We start from the raw sequence: 21,804 nt of genomic DNA on the forward strand, positions 1-21,804 counted from the left end.
CAGCGCATACTGATTAGCAGCTCGTGATAGCAGGGGACAGTAATCGCTGTTCCTGGGCAGGAGCCCCATCCTGGAGCGCGTGTCCCCGCTCAGCACCACCTCCACCGCCCGAGCTGTGCAGAGCCCGGCACGGCCTCGGGCGTTACCTGCGGGCAGCCTGGGCACAGGCTCGCAGCTGAGCTTGGTCATCTTTGGAGAAGAGGGTCCCTATCACCCCTAAACACCCCCTCAAGACCAAAGCTGGTGTAACTACACTGATTTACACCATCCCTGAGTATAACCCGTTTTACATCACCACCAGCTTTCTGCTGCTGTGAAAGACCACGAGGAGGACCAGGCGCTGGAGCCAGGTCTGACTATTTTTAGTTCCTCCAAAGCCATTCAGTCATCCCTGACACTTACAGAGCAATTTGTCATCTTCATCTCCCCACTGCCTTCTGATTTACCCTAGCCATAAACGGCACTCTTCCCTTACTCGGATGACACATTTTCATCCCGCTGCACAGCCCCCACCGTGGACAAGCAAGAGCAGAACACTTCCAGCCCTTGGGGAGAGAAGAGGTTTCTCACCAGCCGTATCACGGTTGGCATCTATGTGGGCAAGCGTGTGACCAACCAGCGGCATCTGTGGCCAGGAGAAAAGCCAGGCTGGCCGGAGCAGAGCAAAGCCAGGCTGGCCGGAGCAGAGCCTTTCACAGCTGAGTCTCCGGAGAGGAGCTCACAGGACCTGTTGGGATCTTGGAAGTATTTCCCTGGGGATAGTTCTTCCCCAGATGCCTGAGGCAGCACAGACGCCTGCCCGGGCACCTCTCCACCTTCTGGGGCAAACCTTTGAGCAGCAACCGCAATTAATTAATGATGGCTTTAGCTAAGTGAAGACAGCAGCATCCCTCCAGCCTCACTGGGACTCATTTCTGTATTCCTCTAATGTTCTCCCAGGATTCAGCAATCGTACCCAGAAAGCTGCCAGATACCCTTGGTATTTTAGCAAGTTACTTCTAAATCCAGCCAGCCCATGGTAATCACTTTGCAATTTAAAATCAAATACCTGAAACAATATGTGTGATTAGAATGGATAAAAGCAAAAAGTGAAGGTGTATCAAGAGCTTCAGAGCTAAGTTCCTCTCCAGCAGGATCAGATTTAAATCGATAGGAGAAGATGAGTTAAATTAATAGCTGTAAACGTGGGCAGAGACAATGCTGTTCTCTTCCCCGCTCAGCTCGGACTCCTCTTTGATTACTGCTTTGTCTGGGGAAAATGCCAGGCTGTGCTGCAGGGGCAAGTTCTCAGCCACTGAACGCCTGAGAAGATATGCAGGGAAACTGTGATTACACAGGTCTCCCGGGGGATTTTCTAAGAACTTCAAGAAAGTCTTTGCTGGGGGGGGGGAAGATATTCAGCAGCCTTATGGTCTTCAACTTTGGAAGAAGAGCAAAGTAGCTGATATTCGAGATTTCCAGAATGATGTCTCTATCTTTCAGCAGAGATCAGTAACAACGAAAGGCAGGAATGCAGCTCTGAGAGGTGTCTGTCTCCATCTGCAGCCCTTCTGCACGGGGCACCTTCCTCCCAGGCGCTCCTGTCAGCCGCCCCGGGCCGGCTTGGGAGCGGGATGCTCAGGACCAGGAGGACCTCCATTCCACGCTGGGCACAGACGGACGTCTCGAAGGCCGTGGGATTGGCAGGATCAGGTGGGCTTGAGATGGGGCGGGGGGAAATGGCACACTTCCATTGAAACAAAGATGGCCCTATACCACTGGGAGCCGTCTTTTTGAGCAACCTGTTCTTCCTTGTGCTTGGGTTAAAAAAAAGAAAGAAAAAGCTAGAAGATATCAAAGGAACGGGAAAGAGGCAGCCTCTGCAGGCGACCAACACGAAATGGCGTCCTGTCCCAGAGGGCTGGCCCAGCCCGGCTGCAACGCGCATGGTGCGCAGACGCTCAGGCAAGGTGCCGGCACCCTTTCTTGCCAGATGTTTCTCCGTGCTGGAGCACTGTTATTTTTCAAGTGCCTTTTTCAGGCAGGCTCTCCCGCCCTGCCTTACACTAACACATTTTTATACAAACAACAGATTGTACTGCTGCTAAGCTTTTCTGAATTTGGAAGAAACAGTAATAGGCTGCTGCAACTCTCTCTTCAGTTGCCGTTTTCTTGTGCCCACGTTGACTCCCACAGCCCCTGGCTACCTGCAGTTTTCTTCCCTCTGCTCCCCCTTACCTCCCTGGGCGCAATCCTCCCTTTGCCCTTGGCAATGGACCACTGCGGCACCGTCTTCACGCTGTCATGCTTTGCACTGCAGGTTCTCATTACAAGAGGCTAACGAGCGATGGGCAGGCAGTGTCTGACGGACACGGATGTGATGTAGTCTAAGCGGCTACTTTGATCACATGCAGGAAGCATTAAAAATGGTTCTCAGCATCACATCAAGCTGGTGGACTATATAGCAACTGATGGGCAGTGTAAGTGGATGGAAAACTGTGTATTTCTTGTTTACTCCCCATCTGTTCCCAGAACACGACAGGCATCGGGCAATGTGAATGAGGAACATCCTCTTAGAAAAACTGTCTGTGCTGCAGCGTTGGAGAGAGCAAGGCTTTGAGCACAGCCTGAGTAAGCAGACGGTCCGAGACGGTCCTTTGCCACAGCACCCGACCTGTCCCGCTGCGCTGTGACTTCCTCGCACTGCTGCCTGGTCGGGCACGCTCCGGATTACACCTCTCTCTTCCCACGGGTGTCCCCTGTAACACAGTTCAAACAGCCTCCAAAAATACCAGGCTGCCCTGGCTCTGCCAACACCGGCGGCAGCAGCGCAGGAGGGTTTGGCTCTCGCTGCCCTTGCTCGCTCCCTCTAAGTCCCCTCCCCAAGGAGGGCTTCCCCTGGAACAGGTCTGAGATCAAAGATGTGCTCGATGGCACCAATTTGTATCTTTTTACTCATAATGCAAAAGGCAATGGAAAAGGACAACAAGATAGTGACGTTTGCAGTTTCAGCAGAGGATTAAAGAATTGTGGGTCCAAATGCTCACGGCATGAACTCGCCGTTCAGAGAGAACAAATCATGCTGTTTCTTTATTCGGTCTGTTGTCTCAACCTCATGGAGACCAAAGGATGAAAGGGCAAGTAGCAAGTGCACTTGGAAATGCGCTGGGAAACAACATTACCTGTCAGCCTCTGTTTCGTCCCTGCCACTGCAAAGATCTCTTCAAGTAAACCGGAAAGAAAAATAAGATAATAAAGGAAAGAAAACTTAAGAACACTTTACTGAAGCATTTAGACTAAACTGCTGCAAGGTATGTTGACCCTTTGATAAAGCAGCCCCTATAAATCCTCTGCCTTTTCCACCTTCAGGCCTACAAACAATGCAGTCTCGCTCCTAATGTCGTTTCCACTGCTGAAAATTTGTGACATCAATAAAATCCTGGTTTGTCAGTACAAATGGAATTTTAAATTGAATTCTTATCAAATTAGCCTTTCATCAAGGTCATGCAATATTGTGTGAATAACCTTTTCAGAAGCTGTGTACATGGCTGCTGCCGGAGGTGAAAACGAGACAAATTCTAATGAGATTACTCAGCTGGAGCACTCAATAACATGCGATGGAGTAGACGGGGTGACATTAGGTTTAGCGATAATTTAAGTAAATGGATATACCGATGCTCGCAGCACAATGCTTTACCCCCCCCTTGACTATGAGCACATGCACTCGCAGCACCTATCTCATGGTTATTCAGCAGCCAGAGAGCACTGTCACGTCTCCAGCAAGCCAGATCCAAAGAACTTATTTTCTGGAGGGAACCAGGATGAATTGTAAATGTATCCCCTCTGCTGGCTCCCTGTTGCAATAAAATTTCTCTTAATTTCAGGCGAATAGTGTTTTGCAACATTAGCAGCTGGAGGGCTTTTCCATCAGCCTCGTACCGAATCACCAAACTCGCGGGGAAAATACTGCATTTCAGCATTATCAGCTCAGCTCTGCCAGAGCTGAGCGCTAGCTCAAAGGGGCCGAAGGTGCGTGCGTACGCTTCGAAGCAAGGGCACAGCCTCGCTCACTAATCGCGGGCTTGGCTCTAAGCAGAGCCCCAGGATCCGCGTAGGACACCGCATCCAGCGTCGCCCTGCTCCACGGGGGTCAAACACCATCCCCGGCACCGCCAGCGCCCACCATGCCAGCCCCGGGAGCCGGGCTGTCGGGAAGCGCCGGTCCGTAGGAGCCATCTGAGGAATCTGTTCTTGCCAGAACAGAATAATCCTGATAAACAAGCGTGAGCTGCTGCTGCTATCCTTTCGGATAACATCTTCTTGCAATCAAATACGTAGATCAAATTACATGATCAAGAAACAAAATATACAGCTGTCTAAAGACTCCTTCCCAAATAACAAAATAGACGCATATTTGACAACTCCAAAAAATATTTCAGCAAACATAATAGAGAAGATAATGATAATTAGGCTAGTATTTTATGCCATAATGCTCTTGAATGCCTACAAAAATACAATATTTTCAGCAAAAGATAATTGAAAAGATTATTTGGCTTATCTAAAATAAGTTTTTCCAAGCCTCAGCACATCTGTTACAAGAATTCATGCAGACATATGGCGCAATGCTGTAGGCTCAACATACTGTTTATCACTTTGAGAAAGAGGTGGATAATAACACGGAGGTTTTTGTTCGTGACAGGGTCCCTTTGGCAGGAAATGGACATAATCACTTTTTATCAGATCCGTGGAAACGTGGAATCGATTGAACGAGTCCAGGAAAACAGGAGCCAGCAAAGTTACCGGCACCGGACACTCAGGGGCCGTAGGAGCCAGCCCATGCCAGCAGCAAGCACGGGGCGCGCAGGAGAGCTCAGCTCGGCAAATCGGGGTGTTTGCTCACACAGGTACGAGTTGATCTAAAGATCGTGCTCTGACATTTCACCGCAAACCCTCACAATTTGTTCTTTGTTGCTAAGTTACGTGTTTATCTGGCTCCTGAGCGGATGCCTCCAACACGGCACGTAAGGGCATTTTTTGCAGTCAGATACAGACTTCTCCATTCACTTTCAGTAACTACTCAAACTGAGCATTTGGTTTTAGTACATTCTTGCTATTAAGCTCTGCGGATTGAACCTTTGCAGAAAAGACAGGTCTAATTGAAAACTACTTTCAGTCCGCAGCAGGGGTTTGTAGGGAAAATCCAGGCTTGGTCGCAACAGCACAACTGATGCTGAGTGAGTCTGTGGTACCCAAGGGCTGTGGAGACAGCTGAGTGAAAGGCAGTATTTCTGAGAATATTTTGAGATTTCAGAATTGAGTATTTCAAATTAGAACAAAATCTGAAGGTCCACAAATTCCCTGTCTTCATCCTTCCCTGCTTGTCCCCTTCCCCAAATGCTCCATTTCCAGGCAGACCAAGCGACACTTTTTGCTTTCAGCCAGGTCTGTACCATGCTATGGTATTTACACCGGTGGTCCCTCCAGCTGACAAGGGAGTGGGAGAAAAGTCCTCACGTCTTGTTTTGGGGACCCTCGGTTCTCTCTCTCATGCAGATGTGTCCTACCACCCCAGCCATCTTAGCTGCGCTCACCTCACCTGGTCTCCTGTGGCCACAAACAAGTCTTCCCAGTGAACACCCTTGGCTTCCAGGGATCTACTATGCTTCACTTAAAGCTGCTTTGTGATGCAGGTTTTTTTCCAGGTCTCAGCATTTCTAAAAATATTTACCCCCATTCAACCAGTAATTGCGGCTGACTGAGTAGAATCTGGAAAATGAAAGGGTTTTACACTGGCCCTCGGTAGGTTTAATCTTCAGTGTTGCTGTAGGAGACAGCTGTTTGCAAACCAGAAGGGCTGTTAATACTTGCTTTATAAGGCATCTGAGCATAGACTGCACAGAAAGTCAAAATATCCAGTACCGCAACTCTTCTTCACGTGCAAAGTGAAGCAGCATCTTCTTATTCAAACGCAGAAGCCTAGAGCTGGTCCTCAGCAGAATTTCACCCAGAAGTTGCTCTGCTGGTAGCGTTTGGACTCCTGGCATGAACCAGGTTTATCCAGTGTGCTGAAGGGCCCGTCGTTTGTGTTCAATATTCAAAATACACTAAGCACAATGTTTGTGAAAAGCGTCAAATGCAATAATATATTCTTGTGTTTAACTTCAGGCTACCTCTTCGCCAACCACACTGAAAAGTGTTAGAATTGGACAAGATTTCCCAGGAGTAAAAGAAATCCATGTTCATACACTTAAAAGGGCTGACAGGTGAACAAACTCTTCTACAGGGCAATTGCAGATGCTCTAAGTGACATTTTAAATTCTTAAGATTTTTCCATTTGCGAGTAAAAGTTGCCTTGCCAAATGACAAGCAAAGCACGCAGCCTTCCCAGAAACTGGCAATTTCTGTTGTCTTTTAATTGTTTTATTTTCCATAAGATAAAAGAATGATCAGTGGTCAGGGGAAAAAAGCCTGCTCATGAATGGATTTTTGCATCTATCCCTTTTTAATCATTTATGGAAGAAGAGTAATAGGCCAGATACAGCACTAATTTTTATTGTAAACTACTCTGGGAACATATTTTGCTCAGAGCCATTAGCAGAGAAAGCAGATTAACTGGAAAAGCTAATGGTATAGTGCAGTACAAATATTTACATAAATGTTTGACTAAATCCTTTATTAACAGGTCAAATTTTCTCCACATTTTTCACCTTTTGTTATGAGATTTTTAATGGGTTGATACCTTTCCAGGCTTTAAGAACTCCTTGAGGGAGGAGGAGACAGCCCCCCAAGGATCCTGGCTCCCACTGCTGTGCTATTTCCATCACATTAGTGCTTACAACGAAGTAGTATACCGAAATTCCTGTGCCTCTAAACAAGATGGTGATACCTCAGGGAGGAAAGAATGGCGAAGGGGACTCTAGGGCAGCAGAAGCCCCCGTGGCTCGGTTGCCATCCCTGTTGGCCAGTGCCCCCCCAGCCCTTGCCCCAGCAGCCCCGCACTGGCCGCACTGAGCGGGGCAGGACGCTGGTGCTGCAGCCGACCCCGCTCGCACGACGCAGCATCGGATCAGGCGGCAGGCGCCGAGCAGCGAGGGAGTCCCTTACAAGAACAATTAGTCTTCTCTTCTAGCAGTGCAAACATCACCCCTTTCTCCCTCCCTTTCATTCCTTGTTTTTCCCCTACATAATTCTGAGGTTAATAATGATCATTAAACACACTGAAGATCAATACCTCCCCAAAATATCTGAAAACGTGTTTTAGTTCAAGAAACTGGAGGTTGCTCTGGGGTCCTATTACAGTTTTACAGCCTTGAATTTATTGGAGAGGATTTCAAGTCAAACTATACATTCAGACATCAGAGAATGAAGGTCTGGGCAAACTCAATACATCAACTATATTATCAAGTGGATCTAGCATTCGACTCAGAAGCAGGCTTAAAAATGTGTTTTAAACTCATCAATTTTCCATTTTGTCAATTCAATAAAAAAAAAGATTATGGGAAATCAGCACTTTGGGTCATTTATGAATTTCCCATTTAACTCAGCTTTGCTGAACTTCTCAGACTCTCCTGGTGTCATGACCAATCCAGCTAAACCTGCCGGCCGCTCCCGCGCCCGAATTAATCCCACGAGCGCAAGGACCACGTGCTGCCGGAGCCGCCGGTCCCCCAGCCCCGCAGGCAGCCCCTGCTGTGCCCCCCCACCACGGTGGGGTTCTGTTTGGCTTTTTGTAGGGCTTTCCTGGTGTGGTCAGCTGCTCTCCTGAGTATTACTCTTGATATGCATATAACTATATACATACTAACAGACACGTCTCTCCCCAACCCGTTTCACCAAAGACCGAGCCGAGTTAGAGCACTGGGACTCGCTGTTCATTGCTCCCCGTTGGTGCATTTCACCGTTGCTCCTTAAGAAAAATCTCAGATTATTATTTGTAAGAAAGGGATTTCTGAGCCGCTGTGTCCACACTGCTGCAAGCGTGTAATCCACGTTTAGTGAAAAAAGCTCTGCGTTTCTGCTCATTGAAGGCACAAACCTCTGCCGGCATCCTACAACCAATGTGGCAGTCCTGCTCAAGCATGAAGTGGTCTGACAAGTTTCCAAGGGCGATGCCATGAAATGAAGAAAGAAAATGTCTGGCAGGACAAAACAAGGGCACAAAAAATGTCCCGAGTCCTCCAAAAGGAGGATTTTTGTTGTTTGTTTTTTTTTTTTTTGTTTTTTTTGTTTTTTTGTTTTTTTTTAAGAAGTCTCAAATTATTCTAGGAAGCAGAACATCTCCCATGTTCCACAGGAGGAAAAGATCAGTAAATCTCAGCAGTCCCTGCTGACATGACCCAGGGAAGGGTTTTTCTGTTCTACCCGTTGCAGCACGCCCACTCCCCAGCAGCAGCACACGATGCCTGGACCCTGCCAGGCAGCACCTTCGCTGCCGGGCTGGGCCACGGCCACCGTCACCGGCAGACAAGGATTCGGCTCCTGCGCAGGCGAGGCCACCGCAGCTCCTGTGCACCGTTTTATCTGACGCTTGAGCAGCCAGTCCTGCTGCCAGAGCCGTCAGCAGACACACAAAAGGGACAGGAGCGTGCCAGTCCTACATTTCAGCAGTGAAAATAAGAGGAAATGGTAAAAGCCCTCTAGCACCCACCACCGTCGCTCTGCCACCATTGGAGTAGGACAGACTCCAGAGGCTCCGAGCCTTCGCCCCGCCACGGAGCCTCCATTTCACAGCCGCCTGGCCAGGTAAGCACAAGGGGTATTTTTCAGGTCACACGTTTTTGTTGTGTTTTGTCGCACATTCACCATTTCAACCAATTGCTCATTTTGTGCATATGCATCATGAAACAGAACGTTGAAAGTTGTTTTTTTTTTTAAATCATAAAACTACCGTAACAAACTATAATGGATTTTCTAATTCTAATCTTCATTTTACAAATTACCCATTCTTACATACTATTAAAAAAAAAAATTCCTTATATTGTTCCTTGCTGGATAATCATTAATTCCACCTGATGCTAAAAGAGGTCTTTGATATTTCATTCATGCTGAGATGATAATAGGTTAGGACTCCAAACTCATTTGAAGGTCAGCAAGATGATGACTAGTGTCTGAGATCTGTTTTATCTCCATCAGGGGATTTTTCCCCTCCATAATACCAATTTGCTAAGCTAATATAACGATGCCTATCTTTCTGATTAACTAAATTACAGTTGGTCATAACGCATACATTTTTTGATGGGACCCTTAATGTCTACAAATCAATCAAACATACATGAACAAGATTGGTAAGTCACAGAGGCTTAGTTCCGCAGAAGACGCATAAGTAAGCTAAACCCCTAAATATTAATTTTGTAAAAGAAAAAAAAGTTAAGCATAAACTATGGCAAAAATGTGAAGTATGGCAAAGTATATCTGCAGAAAGGCAAGACGGCTGGTTTTTGTCTTGAAGGATGGGAGCGAGGTGAACAGTGCATCTTGGACAGGAAGAGATCAGTGGGAAAACATCCTGCTCAGCATCGTTAGCGATGTTTAATGGGCGGCACAGAGCCAAGGAAGACGTACGATTGCTTCCACCCTCTCCTGTTACTCTAATCTATGCCTAGACAGCAGAAGGTGCTGGTTTTCCACTGACAGCAGGGGAACGATACTGATTTACCCCAGCTGCAGCTCTTACCCTGCAAATGCTGAAAGAGCCTATCTCATGGTTCTCCAGTCGTGCAGATAATTTTGCTCTTAATTAAACAAATGCCACAATGACAGCTGGGTATTAGCAGCTGTAGTTTGACCAAGCAAGTATGATATCTCCTTTAATTAAAAGAAAAGCCCTCAAAATTTCCCTAATGAAATTTCCACTCTGATAAGATGGAACAGCTATGAATTCTCAAAGCAAGAAATAACTGAGAAACACAGCAATTCAGTCAATGCAATTTTCTTGCAGGAAAATACTTAAACTAACAAGAAAAGAAAAAAAGCTGCAGAAGTTGCAAAAAGTCAACTTTCCAATTGATTTTCCACTTGACGTTGTAGAGCATCGTTCCTAAGTAATGACTAGGAGAACGTATAGCATCCAAATTACATATAGGGGCATGACAGTAGAGGTATTGAACTTAGATTTAACTGTGATAGTTTTAAGTATGTTACACAATATATTTTGTTTCATAAGGAGGCAGGGACCTGCAAAAGAGGATATTAAGCCACCAGAGATTCAAATCTTTGGCTTTTTTAATACTGTCTCTTCTGCCAGCCTCAGAGCTACCCAACATATCAAAGTTATTAACATATTCTTACACACCAGACTCTCTCTCTTGATTGATAAAATATGTAACTCTATTTAAAGATGGAGAATCTCTCTCTGGATATTTTTCCAAATAACATCAGATATGTAACGAGACTCCCACTGGAATAAAATTTCCTCTTACTCATTCGACTCAATGTTACCCTTCTGGACCCAGCCATTAAAACGCTTTTCATGTTGGGCAAGGGAGCATCGAGGGCTCTGCACCCACCTCTCCTACAGCAGGATCCACCCACTGTGGCCACGGGACAGACAAAACTGGAGCATCGCTTACCTGCCCCGGCATGCCACCACGATCATACACGCACTGTACACAAACAGAAGTGTCTCGTCCAGTTTTTCCTTTGGCAAATAATAATGCAATCAGACATGCTGCGACTATTAGCAAGTGATTCAGCAAAACTACAAGAGCAGAAACTATTAGGAGCTTGTGCAAAGAGTAGCCAAAACAAGCAATTATTCCAGAGTTGAGGTTGCTGTCATCTGGAACAGAGATTTTCTCAATCTTTCATAGTCTTTGTGGAAATTATGATTTGCCTCTGGACAATCATTTCACGATAAATTTGGAGGAAGATATGCACCATCTTTGATGTCTTGTGGACTCTGGGTTTTGCCATAGGGAGTAAATACACGAAAAGCAGAAACTAGGTCAGGTTACTAAGGACAACTATAAAAACATAAGACAAATGTACAAGGATGAACCCACAAGAGCCAGGAAACCAGGGGAGATAAATTAACAGCAGAAATCCAGGCTAACCAAATCTTTTAATCATAGCATTACCAAGAGAAAGCCTGGGTGGCTGAATTTATACCTGTGAAAAGGGGACAACCGCTCTGTCTTGAAAAGAGGCAGCAGAGTTGGGGTCTTGCGTGCCCTCAGGTCTCCTGGGCTCGCTGAGCTTCTCCCTGCCCTACCAGAAAGCCTGCCCGAGGCCACCTCGGAGCCACGCTCGCAGCGGCTGGGGCGAGAAGCCAGGGGAAGGAGGTGCCAGCCTGGCCGCAGGTTGCCTCTGGGGCTGCTCCGAAGTGGGTACCAGGAGGGGGAAAACGATGTATTTAATTAGAATAGGTTTTTTGCAAAGAACAGACTCTGCTGAAAATCATCTGTAAAAGATGATGACCTTCATTTTATTTTAGATGAGCAATGTCTATTCAATGGCAATTATTTTGTTTTTAGCAGTAGCACAACTGCCCAACGTTTCTTCAACATAACAAAGTTTTTTGGCTATATTTGCCTAGACAAAAAGCCAGCGGGGCTCAGATACTCAGCTGGTACAAACTGATTTAGTTCCATGAACTTCGATCGAGCACCACGAATCATTGCAAAAGCAATGAATATAATGGCAAAACTCCTAGCCCTTGTTGATGTGGCAGATAACCCGATGTGACAAACATAAGACACTGCCTGTCAATAATATATTGACTTTATGGGTGTTTCCAAGAACAGGGACTGCAGAAGTTTCCAAAAGCGGGGACATACAGTCCTCTCTGTTTATTGCATATGACCATGTATTAATACTACCTGGGCTGTGCCTGGAAGAATAACTCTTTTTTGTAATAGCATATTACTCGCCAGTCCAGAAGGGATGTTCGTGTGTTTGCAGTGTGGAGGTCCTCAGTGCCCCGTTTCGCCTCAGGTCTGCGTTGTGACTTTCCACATTAATCCAGCTCCCCAAGCCTCTGCTGTAAGGCACAGTGCACGTTCTTGTCCCCTCTAAAAAGCACTTGGAGATCTAGGATAGGAAAGCGCTGTTTGATAAAAGAATTGCCTTTTGATCATCAAAGCATATGTTTAAAAAAAGATCAATAGGATTACTGCACGGGCAAAATCAGAACTCCCCAATGCTTGGCATCCTGGCTCGAGCATATAATCCTCCACCCTTTTGTCTTCTCACCAAAGGAAAGGGTAGAAAAAAAGAACCTGCAATCAAGCCTGCTCTGCTGCAGAAAAGGTCAGCCTTCCCCACCGCTGCGGTCTGAAAGGCTCCGGCTGGTGCCCCTCCTGTGCCCTACCTTTGTACTGAAAGGAGGGCAGTCCCATTTAACGGGAACAGCTTTTTTTTTTTTTTCCCTAAAGCAAACCTTTCTGGCATCAGTCTTTTCCAACAAATGACAAGGTTTGTACTGCAATAACAAATGCTGGGGTGGAGGACTGGGTTGCACTTGGCTGACTGTGATTTGTTGGTAAATAATAAATCAGCTAAGCATTTTCCAGGGACGCATAGGCTTTAGCCATCAGTATAAGAGGAGGTGGACTCTCTGAAAGACCATTTGCAACTGCCTGTTTTCTCCAGAATTTCCTAGCTTGACACTACTGACTGCTCACTGGGGAAAGCGGGGACCCCTTCCCTGCTCCAGCGCTGGGTGCACTGCCAACCGCTTGCCACAGGGCATTCCCAGAATTGATATCGTTGTTCAGCTGGGATTTGATAGAACAGTTTTTATCCTAATCCCATCTCCTTTTTCTTTTCTCTTTCTTTTGTTTATTTGTTTTTTGTTTCAGCTGTTTGCTGCTTCAAAATGACCTACTTTTGCCCGCGGAGGAGCTGCAGTTGTGCTCGCCTCTAATGGTATTTTCCTCCTCCCCTCACGTCTGAGTTGACTAAACCCAGGACTCTGGGCTCTCTCAGGGCTTAGCTTTATGCTATTTACTTATGCTGTGATTGGTACAATGGGGCTGCGAGATCTGATGAGACCCTTCCAATTTTACTGAGGCAAAAAATTACTAATACTAATAACTCAAGTTGTTCAGAGCGGCAATAGCTGTTAGCGATGTGCTTTCAGCCACGCTACCCGGCGGTCTCCCATCCCTGTGTGCCAGCTCTCCTCCTGGCACAACTGGAAGGTAAAACTTCCCCTGTGCCCGCACCTGAGTGTGCAAAACCCTGGCCCCCCGCCATTCCCCGTCATTCTTGGTGAACGGTTTGAATACAAAGGTGGAGGCCAAGGGCTGGCTGCGAGCTGAGCTCCCAAGGCTGGCGGCCCCGAGTCCTGGGATCCAGTAGGACATGGGCTTTGGTGAGGCACCGAGACGGCAGTGCCCGTCTCGCCTGCCTGCACGGATGAGAGCACTTCATCCCTAACATCCCCGCAGCCTGATACCGGGCACCTGCAGCCGATGGAGCGATCTGCTGCCACGATCCCTCTTGGTTTTCTCTAGCCAGGGCAGAGGAAAGAGTTTTTCCTCCCAAAGCATGCGGCAGTGTCAGCAGTACCCAGAAACCAGCAGACTCAGCTTAGCTGGGGTCTGAACCCAGAACTTACCGGGCAGCGATGCCGATACGAGTGTCACACGAGATGTGCTGCGCTCGTGCGCTGCCGTGCCGCCGTCAACCGGCCCTGAAGTCCTGGGGAAGCTCCCCAAGGGTACTGAGCAAACTTTACTACCGTTACACATTGGTGTATTTCTGCATTGTTCTCAATGGAGTATACAGAATCAAAGCGATGTATTATTTATGAGAAATAAATATTAATAAATATTTATGCATGCATAAAAAGAGAGCAGCAACAGATAATGGCCAATGAGTGGTAGTGTATGTCCTTGCACTCAGGGAACTTGGAAAACAGTATAAATACATCAACCAGACATACAAATATACTCTCTCTAGGGCCCAAATATAATACCAAGTGCAAACACTCAGTGTTAAAATCAGCTGCACAACACCATTTTTTTTAAAACCACAGCAAAATAAAGCCTAGTGATTCAAGGGGCTGTTGAGGCAAACAGGATTTAAAACTACCTCGTACACCTAATGGGGACAGGGCTTAGAGGACGCTGCTGAATGAACACCAGAGAAACGTCCTCTGCAGCAGGACTGTCTGTCAGTCCGGACGCATTCGTCTGCAGAAAGGGTGCAGGGCACCGCTGGACCACTGCTCTCGGGGCAAGGTTTGGCCAGTGTTTGCAAGAGGTCTGCAGTGCAATTCCTACCGTGCTTTTGCCTGCTGTTACCCTCCTATGGAAAATATTTACTTGTGTATAACCTCTTGCTCTTTGTTTGCTGCAATTCGAAATTATATAAGCAGCTGGAGGTTCATCCGCAACCCCAGGGGAGCTGCCTCTCGCATGGACCAGCCTCTAACCATCACTGCCCGATTGCTGAGGACTGGTGCAAGCTCAGGGTGGTTCAGAGCACCCTCTTTGCACAATGCAGTGCCGCGCTTTGGGCAGGATGGCACCCAGAACAGCCCTCCTAAACCTGGCCGCGGTCTCTGTGTCATTAATGACAACAGCAACACGACATTGCTCCTGCACAAGGAGGGGAGGGAGGTGATGCACTACTCAGGCGCATCACACCCCAATATCAGCGATGCTCTCCTCCAATCTCCAAACCAGGTGATAAACTGCAGTCACAAGGTGGTACTCAATCGGTATCGTCCCAGTCCCAGGCTGCAATGGCACTGGAGTAATCCAATCCACTGATTGGCCTTTTTCCCCGATAATTGCTGAAGAGTTATGTTAAACTTGCACACCACAGCATCAAGAGAAAATGCCACAGGGAACAAGGAACAGTAGATTGAAATTTTGTCCACCTATATAGAAACCCATCAGCTAAATGAGTCCAGCCCTTTTGAACTGAGTTATAAACAATGACATTTTCAGGCTCTTTACTAGTGTGGAGAAACGATTTCTGAGGTTCAAGCAATCCAAACTTTGACCTCCATAACTGCCTGCTGCTCAGCAGCCCAACTGGCCATGACTTCCTAGGGAGCAGTTGGTCTGCGTCCCTCTTATCCAGCAAGAGCAGCAGAGCCACCAACCAGCTCCAGCAGCAGGAGCACCGCTCCGGGCCCGCGTCCCCTCCGCAGCCGGACCCCAGCCCTCCTCTCCCGGCCCCGCTGCCGCAGCCCTCCCACCATCCGCATGGAGGAGATAATCACTTACACACAGCACAGCATTCATCTGGCACAGGCGTGTGTGCCGTCTCCTATCAAACTCCTGGGCGGAGTGATATAAAAATTGCTTTTGGACGATTTCAGATTTGTTCTTGGTGGGGAATGCAGCAGTTTCAGTACTTGTCTGACAAGAGCACTTGACACTGCTGCTGGGGACAGCGGGTGTCTGTCACCCGTCCCAAAACATCGCAACACGGCCCGGCGCAGCACACGAGAGGTGTATAGCACAGCACAGCCATCCCAGCGCCTGGAGTCACCGCGTGGCTTCTGGACACTGCCACCATGTAAACAAAACTAAATGTAAAACTAAAAACTAAAATGTATTTAGTAAATTCCCAGAATACCATTAATACTTCCACAAATAGTAACAGCATCCACAGTCACTAATCAAACTCGCTAAGTTTGATTAGTGGCCAGGCTGGGCCAGGAGGGATGCTTGTAGACCAACGCATGCAGACCCACGCGTATTGATATCTGTTGAAACAACACCTTTTGTATTCTTTCAAAGCAAATGAATGGTCATCCACTTAATATAAACACTTTACTTATTGTGGCTATTATTTAAAACGATATTCAACGGTTGCTTTCCCTTTACTTGCTCTCAAACTAATGTTCAAGGGAATATTTTAGACATAGTGCAGGGCACCAGCCCCCCTCCACACTGCTGGTGACAACCTCGTTAGGAATTTTACCTTTTGCACTTTCAACTCACCAAACTCCCACTTTAAGGTTCTTTTCATCACAACAAGCAATACCTTTTTTGACTCTACGGTTTCTCTGTCCTTGAATACCTTTCTGTTACTTGCTTCTGCCAAGCAGCTGTGTACCCTCGAAAAGGCAGTAATACAAACCTACTCCCCACTTCTCCCGTGACCTGCTCCTCACCTCACAGATAAGCATGGACACAAGAAAGGAGCCATCGCCATGCTGCTCACATTTTCTCTGAGTGCATAATTTCCTAGGCTACTAAAATTTAAAAAAAAAAAAAAAAAAAAACCAAAAAACCAGCATCTTATCAAGTGAAAACGTTGAGAAAGGTGGATGGGAAAAAACATACAACAGCCTTTACCTATGCAATGTCATGTTGATTCCCTGTCACAAGAGATTTACTAAAGGAAGGGGGGAAATAACCAAGTCAAGAATACTTAGAAAAGCTGAAAGTCAAAGAGAAATCAGGGCTCACAACCACAGCAGCAGCTGTTGGTAATCAGTATGTGCCACCATATGTTTTAATAATTTCAGATTTCTCACATGTCTCTAGGGAGCCTCAGAGGGGTTTTCATGCTCTTCACTCAGTTTTCAAACTTATGGCTGTTCTCATCAATAAAAGATTTGGTTTACTCACTGTGGCAACCATATAATGAAAAACAGGTGCAGCTATGTAATATTTCTCTTTAATTACTATTTGTGGGGTGAAAAAGAAGAATTAATTATTCTGCATTGTTAGAACAGAATGAACTACCTACTAATTACAATCTTCATTTTAATTCAGGTGATGTTGCACAACATTCTATTCATCCAAGTAAATATTAGCACTAGTTTTAATCATTTTTGTCTTCTTCCCTGCATGAAACACCCACCTGATAAGGACAGACACACATAAGTTAGAGTTATGCCTTTTTCCTCTCAAACACCTAGTCCAGAGATATAAAACATTTTTTTTTTCTTAGAACGACAGAAGAGTTGTCTTTTTTTCCCCCCTCGAGCTATTTTCTCTAGCATCATGTTTGTTTTTATGACTTATGGGTGAATAGTGTGAATTCAAGGAAAACCTAGTCTTCCATTATTTATTCATCCTACCCTTCAAAGTCAACGCACTCAAGAATTCACAAACCTTTCTTTATTTTAAATGTGTGTATGTATCTATGGATATGTCTGTTAAATGTTAGCCTCGCTAAGAAGCTTCATGACAGTCGATTTTTAATTCCTGGCAGGGGTCTGATGTCCAAATCTTACCAAAAAAGAAGAAACACACAGAAATCCCTACCCACAAAGGAGTTGTGTTAGCACTTACTGAATGCAAGTTTGTGATGAGACGTGCAGAAGGCTCCAGCATTACTAAATTATGCATGGTTGTGCATTCAGCAGATCCTTTGCTTTATTTGCAAGAGTTTCACTTGCCAGAGCACTCTAGGGAAGAAGGGGAGGCTCTTGTCAAAACAAATACAGTCAGCGAAAGAGAGAGGCTTTCGCCAATTAAGTGATAAAGTTTCTTTATTCTTTTCTTTTTCCTCCTTCTCCCTCTTCCCCACCCCCTTTTAAGCAGCCCTCCGGGACTGCGGGGGCAACGAGCAGCAGGCTCAGTTTGCAGATAGCATGACATTTATGCTGGGAAGCGCAGGGCTGTATCTCTCCTCCTCCCTCCTGTTCGGCGGTTGGCACCGACAGCGTGCGAATTACACTTACACGTGTGCATCCTCGGTGCCACCGTTGCCAAGCGCTCGGCACAGAGGACCCCGAGCGAGGTGCCTTTCCAGCGTTGAGCCCGTGAAGCCAGAAACCCCTGCTTGTTCTGAGAGCTGAAGGTTACTCCCTGTAACACTACAACAACTGGGGCAGGAGGTCAGCGGCACCGGCCGGGGGTCAGGACTCACCAGCCAGCGCTGCCCTACGCACCCTGTAAGGCGATGGCCACGCCGGGCTGCGCTGGCCATGCCACCGCGTGCGCTGAACCCCGCACAGCCCGTGTTCGAGCTGTCGCTGGTGCCAGCACCGAAAGAGGCAAGCTACAGCTGATCGCAATCATGAAAAGCAATGTTTTTCTGCTGGAAAACGTTGTCTTGCTGGAAACAAAGCTGTTGCCCATGATAGCGCTGATAAAAAAAAAAAGAGTTTTGAAAAAAACCCTAGAAATACAATACCTTGAATCTGTGGAGTTGTTCTGATTTGACTTCATTGGAAAGGGGAATTGGAGGGGGCTGGCTTTGAAACAGTTTCTTATTTTGAAGTTAATTGTGCTGTTATTTATCATTCAAATCGTTAGAGAACGCAAGATGGTACACAATAGTACTATGTGCTGTACAGATATCAATATTCATGTAAAATACAAACTAAATCAGCGCTTCACTCGATTAACAGAATTTTACTGCAGCAAAGCAAAATCATTTAAAAACATTAATAGCCCAGTAAACCTGGGATTTTTTTGTTGTTCTGTTCCAAATGGGAACAAAATTTCAAGGCTGCTAAACCCCCACAAAACCAACTCTGTTTAAGCTGTTTATTTAAACATTTTTTAAAGGTTAATTGAATTCCCAATCACGTCCTGAAATTATTATCAATCAATCCAGTCACTCCAGCATATTCATCAGCTATATGGGATACTAATCTGGGCTGTTCAAGGAAATAACTAGCTGTTAAAAATCATTTGGAAACCTCTCCACAGTCCTATACCAATCTTCCTAATTATTAAGAATAGAGTCATAACGTAGCTGCCTTGTTAGACTTGAAAGAGCAAAAAAAAAAAAAAAAAAATCTATTCTATCAACTCAGGAGTGCTGCAGAGGGCAGTTAGGAAACAAAGCTTTGTCTTCCTTTTCTTCCTCCGTGCCAGCACCACAGTACAGGGACGGTCCTGGCCGTGCCCCCCAGCCCAGCACCATTCCTCGCAGCAATGCCTGCACCCGCTCCTGCAGCCTTGGTGCCGGGCACCGGCCAGCTCCGGGAGCTGGCACAGGCCAGAAGTGGGCACGGGGGCCTTCGCACACTCTCTTGAAAGCGAGGAGCTGCAGGGAGCGAGGGGAAGGTTAGCCCTGGCAGGTGGTGCGGGCAGCGGGGTTTCCACGCCAGCCCCGAGCAGCAGCATCACCACGGGATGCCCTTGCCCACAGCGCAGCCGACCAGAGTGGCCCAGAGCTCTGCAGGTGATGAATCCCACGGCCAGCCAGGCTCCAGCCCAGAAGGTTTATCAAGATGTTAGAAGACAATAAAATGTCAGGCCACTGGACCTGAAGTAGATGGACATACACAGACCTCCTCAAGGAGCTGCCAGACAGATGCAGGCTGAAGTCATGTGCAACTGGAGGGCTTTCATTTGGCAAAGCAAGGCACGTTTGTGAAGAATGGTCCATGTGCAGGGCTCTCCTCCAGACATCTCCCTGTGAACCAAGGTAACAGCGGACTGCCTACGGAGACTGGCCGTGGGATGCAGGAAACCAAGCCTCAGCTCCCTGCTCTGCCAAATTCAGGCAGAAAAGCCAAGCGTCCCCAATTTTCACTTTCCCATCTATTAATATTCCAGTTTCACAGCTGCTCTGCCTTCCTTGAAACCACAATCACTTCAAAGCAGGGGCTGTCCTTGCAAGCTGTGTGTTCCCTGTGATCTCAGTCAGGGATGACCCTGTTGCTCCACGTTCACACTTCACAGCAGGATTCATCGGTTTTCTCTCCCAACCCCATCTTCCAATCCCATTTCTTGGGCGACCCGATGTGACTTTCTGCACTAGATCTCCTCCCACCACACAGGTGGAGGGGACCCTGGTTTCTCAGCAATGATCAGCAGCTCGTACACCTTGCTTTTTTGATCCGAACTTGATAAATCTTGCATGGATGTTCCTGGGGTTCCCCACCCTCTGCATGGCTACTGGGGCTCCAAGTTCATCTCGCATTGAACGCAGCAACTCGCTCACCAGCCCTGGAGGTCTTTCCCCAAAGCCATATTTCTGCCTGTTAGCCAAGTTTCCTGACTTGAATCCCTAGGATCCCCTCCATCCCAGCTCACGGGGCAGGGAGCCACTGACAGAGATGGAGCCGATTTGGATCCACTACAGCTGTCCTCTCCCCGCCTGGCAGACACGGTTCATTAGGGCTGACTAAGATAAATGCCCATATTTGTGGAAGTCTCCTAAGCACGGTACCCACGGCAGCGCCAACCAGATAAGATGCTTGTACACAATGCATTACAGCGTGTCCTGTCAGCTCTGCCAGCCCCTCGCTGGCGATTCAGAAGACTGAGCTGAAAACAATTAAAAATGCAACGGCATGGCTCCCTTACCTGGGAATTGACCCAGAAAGGAGATTAGAGCAAGGCTTCAGTGTTCTCCAACTGAACTAAGTGTGCAAGGAATAGGTGATAAGCCTCAGCCCAATTTCGCTCCTACCACTGTAAAGCCCCAGCAAGTCACCAAAGCCAACAGCGGAATAACCCGCAGGGGCAGCTCTCCACACCTCCAGTTTTTTCATTTGCTCCCGCCAGTGGAAATTAATCTTCTGTCAGCAGTAGCAGCAGAGAAGTTGTGCCTGGCCTCAGCCTCACAGTTCTGGTAAGTTTTAACTGCACACGGGGATGATGTTTAGCCAACGCATTGGGCAAATCCCAGTTTGCACTGACAGCCTTCCTTCTCCTCTAACACCTCCCTGCAGGACAAACTGGACACGGAAAGCATGGTGCTTATTTACAGGACAGGCTCTTTAAGCTGCTTGGCCTTAAATACAATCTATGGGTATTTTAGGAACACTTTGCCCCTCTTGTCAGTGGATGAGAATGATGTAAAAAGGCTTTGTTACACATGAGAGTTCAGCCTAGTGTTCTTATTCATCTCCTGTGCTGGATATTTACATCTAGGTAACATTTGTCCCAAACCATATAGGATATACACTCATCCACACGACACAATATACAAAATAAATATAGTTGCTCCCCCCCCACACTGTCTGATAGTTTTGGCGGTACTGGATGATGACATCAGACGTAGACTTCTATGCAATAAAGTTGTCAGTCATACTGAGAAGCCACCAAATTGATGCCTGAATGCAATTAGTGACATACTTTGCATTATCTACATGATACTCTAATATTTTTGTGTTGCTGTTTTGACACCCATATCTTGTAGAAAAATGCACAATCATAAAATTAACCTTTTAATCCCTTTCAACGTTTCATAATGCTCTCCCAGCTACCTCCTCAGAGTAGTCAAGTACTATTACAGCATATGCTTATGTAATATTGCATCATTGCATAGATCCTGGAAACACAATTATGACCCCATGGATGTTCACCAGGTGACCCCAATTAAGACACTAGTCCTCCTCTGTATTTACCCATCCCACCATATCAAGCTTGGAGTGGGAAACAGGGTGGAAAAGCAGAAGAAATGGACTTGGGCCATCCCTGCGTGAACTCAGCAAGACGAGATGTTTTTCCCTCACTCCAAAGAGCTGGTCTCTGGTATTCTGGTCATGCTGCTGGGATTTCAGAAGTGGCTGTTATGTTCAGTCACCCTTTCAACTGCCTCATGTTTTAGCCTGCCTTTTCTTTTTTTCTTTTAAACCTTTAATGTTATTGCTTTGGCTTGTGGACATTTATAGTCCCTCTTTTTTGGCCATGTTGCCTATTTTTCTCGAGCAGTTTTGTATGATGCTCTTTTACTCCTCTGGAAAATATTAGCTAGATCTTACCCTTTTCTCCCTTCAGTGCAGGTCTTATGTCTGTCCTGTCCTTTTGTCCTTTGTCACCAGACAAGGCAACAGCTTTCTTTTAAAAGGAGGGAAAAAAAAAAAAATTGGTAGCAAGGACATTCACCTAAGTTTCATTTCATAACAAGATATATGAAACCCTTTGACAGCAACAGGTTGGGGGGGTGGTTCTTGGGGTTTTGGAACACATACTCAGCCCCCTGCCCTACGCTGCACGGAAGCAG

The sequence above is a fragment of the Platalea leucorodia genome (assembly GCF_965183815.1).
Source record: "Platalea leucorodia genome assembly, chromosome: 16".
In the NCBI taxonomy this organism is placed as follows: Eukaryota; Metazoa; Chordata; class Aves; order Pelecaniformes; family Threskiornithidae; genus Platalea; species Platalea leucorodia.